At 36.5% G+C, this 5,426-nt stretch overlaps 1 non-coding gene across 1 annotated transcript; it reads left to right on the forward strand.

The window, feature by feature from the left end:
• The first annotated feature begins 2,709 nt into the window (after positions 1-2,709).
• Positions 2,710-2,781, forward strand: trnad-guc (transfer RNA aspartic acid (anticodon GUC)). The gene has a single exon. It is a non-coding gene; the product is annotated as a tRNA-Asp (tRNA).
• Positions 2,782-5,426: the final 2,645 nt, after the last annotated feature.

Here is a 5,426-nt window from a genome sequence, read left to right on the forward strand (position 1 = left end):
TGGTACAAAGGCCAGACTGGCCAGTTTGTGCCTACTGTACGCGCACTGCCAGGGTTTTGAAACCCTGCATACATTGTACGCGTAGGTCGTGCGTGCGCTTACAGAAGAATGTAATCTGCTGTGACAAAAATGGAGAATGGAAATGTCACATTAGTGCCCATAGTAACATGTTCTATATGTTATCCTGTATCATTTAAATATCTCCATTTCCTTTTGGCTTAAAAAGCATCACAGACTGGCATCGTGTGATTCCATCTGTTACACCCATATGAACATTGTGATGAATTTATTTACGAATTGACAAAATTGATATGGAAATGTACTGTATTGTAACATTAATTAGCTGATGTAAATTGTAACGTGTGTTTCATTTATACATCCAGTGATATTTAGAGATATATTAATATTGAACATAATTACATTTATAGTATTCATTCTAATCACAAAAAACAATCAATAATAATAATAATATTAAATGGATTATTTTATTTTCAAAAAGATAACATACAATTTCTAAGACAGAAATAGACAGCAATCAATATTTGCAACTGTAAATGTAATAAAACAAATGCTTTAACATTATAATATGCAAATGTACTTCCACGCTCGCTGCACGCTCATCACACGTGCACGCATGCGCAGAATCACTGCGGTTTTGACCACTTTCATCCTCTTATTTTTCATGGAAAACTTTTCGCGGTGCATCAGCAATTCGAGGTAAGTTTGTTGCTAATGATGTAATGCTTTTAAATTGACTTAGTTATTAGGTAGTTGCTAAAGTTTGTCAAATTAAATATAGTCTGTTAGTAGTGATACATTTTTCCCTAACGTTAACGTTAACTGTTACCGCATGAAACGTTTACCAACCTGTTATAACACGCAAGGGATGGGCAACAGCAACTCAGAGGCAAGGGCCTCGTACAGACCGCAGTGTTTATAAATAAGGCCCTCAGAAGCATATTAAACTAGGAGTATTAATTTTAAAACAATTAAAAAGTCAGTCACGAAATAGCGTTCTGATTATGCTAACTCCAACCAGGAGAGATCGCTAATTGAAGGCTGCACACGCCATCAGGGATGTCTTAAAACTTTTTATTCTGTGTAAATATGAATCACATCAACGTGCATACAAACTATATGACGTTATATACAAAATGTTGCATTAGGAGGCAGATGACACGACGCGCCATCCCCGCATCTGCCGCTCCCCTGCCATGCAGATCATCATCATGTGTGTGTTCGATGAGGCTGCGCAGATCGATCCACGAAAAACATAAAAGTACCGCGATAGCGATTAGAAAGTATGCAGAGCAGTGTGCTCTCGCGCATCATAGGGTGTACGTTTCACAGTAACACACGTCACGATTGACAGCTATAACCGTGAAGACACGGCATTCTGCCTCAAAATGGAAAAGAAAAGTCCAAAATAAAACCCGTGCATCACTTTCAGGTACAGCACTGTCGTGCTACAGTTAATTAAATCAAACACAGTATAATCAATGTAACACTTCACAATTCTGTTTTTCCCCTATTTTCAATTATAACATTATAATTTTTTTATTTTTGCATTTAAATGCACCAGAATGCATTCTCAATTTTTCTCTTTGGGAAGGGCCCGCATTATATTCAGAACACAAATTTTATTCAGAACCTTGTCACTTCAAATTTCCTGGCAATGCAAAACACGCAAGTGCGCCACAAAAACGCCAGTGGCCGAAAGTATATTGCACTGAATTGAAAATAAATGGGATTCACCTTAGGGGCGATCAGCAAACGACCATGGTTCGATTCCACGACAGGAAGCTGCAAAGCTTTTCTGTCCTCCTCTTTTTTTTATACAAGGAACTTTCATATTATGTGCTACAAATTTTACTTTGGCTGATAAAAGAAATTCAGAAGGCCACTTAAAGAAGCACTTGGACAGAAGACTTGGTTAAAAAAACATTTGCCTAACTTTATTTTTTCTGGCCTTTGTCTTGTCCAGTTTCAATTAACAACAGAACGTACTTAAATATAAGTTTTGCCATTCCCATCATAAACCGTTTTATTCGACAGGCATGTTGAGCCATGGCTGGGTGCACAGAACAGTTTTGAACAGAAATAGTTAAGGTTTTAAAGACGGTTTCATCGGACGCACGTGATACACGTCTGGATCCGAACCTTACTTCCGGTTTCCTTTTTTTGATGGTCTGACTAGTTGCTAAACTGATCTCTTGAACAAATGCCTCGTCGAAAATAACAAATGTTTTTGTTTCCTAGGTATTCTATGTGTTGTTTTTTTGCTTGTTATATAAATAAACTACGTTTAAAGAACTTTGTTGTTATTTATTCTTAGCGGAGTTTACCGGAAGTTACGTGCGGACCGCGACAGCCGCTTGTTTATGTTGTTACTGCTGAAACCGTCTATAGAACACAAATAATAATTTTGTAATTTTACTTTTTTAATCCAAACAGTTTACCTTCTGAAAAATGGCAGATCTGAATAGTACCAGAAACTTCAAATTTTTCTTCTGGTAATTCTAGGTAAGTTGTACTGCACTTATTGTTTGATAAGAACATGCAATTCATTTTCAATAATTGAATTATAAAATCCAAAGGTGAAGTTATGGTAACAGAATGCTTAAAATTAACATTTTGTTCTGGTATGTATTGTTGTTCATGGCATTGTATTGTTTTAGACACATACTTACCAGCCCATTGTTATGCATTTCCTCGTTAGTATAGTGGTAAGTATCCCCGCCTGTCACGCGGGAGACCGGGGTTCGATTCCCCGACGGGGAGGCTGAAACTTTTCTTTTTTTTTTACATCATTATTACACAACATAGAAAAACAGTATTTAACACCAAATGAAGAGTACCTCTTAACAAAGAAACTGGCAAAATTACAACGTAAGCAGTTTTAGTGTTTTATTACTCTGCTAATCCTTGTAGTACTGTGCCAGGAAGTGCATATAACAGACAATATTACACTTATTTTCAAACCTACAAGGAGCAGTACAATATCATCTAAGAATATATACATGCTGAGTCCTAGTGATTTATCCTATTCACATTCAGTTTTATGAAAGAAAATTTGTGTTTAGTTTATATATAGCATAGCTAATGCACAGAAACCCACTGAACCCGTGACAATAAAATCTGGCTTTAAATGTAGGTGGGGCATCAGAGGGTTGGATCATTAAATCGAAATAATACATAATGCTGCAGACCTTGTGCTCTTAATTGTTTGTGTTATTTGGCTGTGATGTGCTCTTTTGTGGACCTCACAGCAATCAACAGAGGAGGCGCCATTGTGAAGCATTGATACAGATTGCCGGACTTATAAATTGTCTTTACCAAATACATAAATAGTATGAAAGTTTTTTTCCCACTTTTTAGTCAAACATTATGAATTAGTCAAACATTTCTATGTTGTGACTATTAAGTAAAGGTAGCAAAGGTTTTATTTGAGATTCATGAGATCAAAGTCTCTTTACACCAGCAAGATAACACAACTCTAGACATGAAAAGAACAAAAAGACCCCTTGATATTTTAAAAAGTCTATAATTTCATTTTTAGAGAACAGTATCTGTCACCTATACAGTAGTATTAACACAAGCTTGTGATCCATGTATCAGGATTTGGGATTAATCCATAAGTGTTTCAGTAACCTCCAGTGAATAGCCAATTTTGTAAGTTAAATGACATCCAAATAAAAACACTTCATCCAAAAACAAAAAAGTTCAGCTATACTTTCACAGTAGTAAGTACAAATTTTCACCATAGGGGCCATTCACATTTTTTGTCTTTTGTGCGTGCCAGTTTGTTATTTTAAATGTAGACGCGCAGTAAGCATCGTCCGGTGGGTCGGAGGCCCGCAGCGTGTTGAAAATATTTCACCTTTTCATAGTGCCGTGTCCACACCATAAACAGGATTTCCCAGAGCTGTATACAATGTGTCAAGCTGCTATTATTATGACACAAACAAAAGAAACAATGCATGAAGACGCACTACTGAATCTATGGAGAGTGCGGCTCATGGTTGCTTAGCAACGGCAGACGCTACAGGAGCGCAAGCACCCGAGCGCTTCATAAAGGAGGAAAGCGGTTTGGTCGTGTTTTCAGCACGGTTTTAGGCTGCATTTACACTGGCACAAAAAATTGGATTTAGTGCTCAAATCTGACACAGATCGGATATTGCTGCACATGTGTAAACAAAAAATACTTCTGATTTTTTTCCTATCCGATCTGAGCCACTTCCAAATGTGGATTTTCATCGGATACATATCCAATATCCAGACATCCGAACTGCGTCTAAACGCACATATCCGATTCAGCTTGATTATGACGTCAGTGTTACACGATGGATTGCGCTGAACATTATCATTTCGCACCTAAAGTAAGGAAGAGTTACACGTGGCTGCACCAGGCTGCAATGTCAGAGCAAAATAAAGGGCCCTAAAGCCAAGTATCAGGAAGTTAAGCATCACAATAAGTATTCTGGACAAAACGACTTGCCCATTTTATGAGCAACTGGAGCGAATTTTTGGGCGATAAAGCTAGCTGCCGACCCCCCAAAGTTCTCAACAGTTTTTCAGAGGAAGACTTTATTTTAAATACGTGATGAGGATACAGTATTAACATAGCTAACACTATACCCAGTTAAGCTAGCATTCTGTCTGGGCGGGAGTTTAATGTAAACACGGACATCGAATATGAGGCGTGTCTAAAGAAAAATCAGACATGGTCAAAAGATCGGATCTGTGCATTAAAAAGTGTGAATGCAGCCTTAGACGCGAAATGTGAATGGCCCATAGACTGTAAACGTTAAAATAATGTAATGCTGACAGGGAAGATTAAAATTACTAAAACTATCCTTCAAAAGATAAATGTAATAGATAAAATACAATACAAAATTTAGATACATTGGACAGTTCAGTATGCATAGTCCAGTGTAGTTCATGTGAGTTGAATTGGTTGAACTGTTCAGGTACATTCAATAACTAAGTTCATTTACAAGAAACACAACTACATTCTATCATAAACAAGATGTTATAAAACATATGGGAAAAAATGATACTTGTTTATAAGTCATTACAGTAATCTGCAATTTGCTACAAGTTGCATATCAAGCTTCTTCTTTATAAAAATATGAATTTGTTATATCAGTTTAAGGAAAATAATTTTGGTTTTAAAGACATTATTTGCAGCCTTGTTTACTTCCATAATCTGATATATTTTGGAGTGAAACAGAATATTGAACCAAAAATGTAGGGCAGGATCTGACTTTCATCAGTAATCGATTAGATTGTTAAGCGTGGGCATTTCATACTAGAATTAAGTCAGATTGTTAAAGGGGAAGAGGGGTTTTAGTTGATCATTGTAAAATGAAGTAGAATAAAGGGATATTATGTGTGCTTATGTGATAAGTAGTAAAATTCAAATA

Source organism: Misgurnus anguillicaudatus, chromosome 9 (genome assembly GCF_027580225.2).
Source record: "Misgurnus anguillicaudatus chromosome 9, ASM2758022v2, whole genome shotgun sequence".
NCBI lineage: Eukaryota > Metazoa > Chordata > Actinopteri > Cypriniformes > Cobitidae > Misgurnus > Misgurnus anguillicaudatus.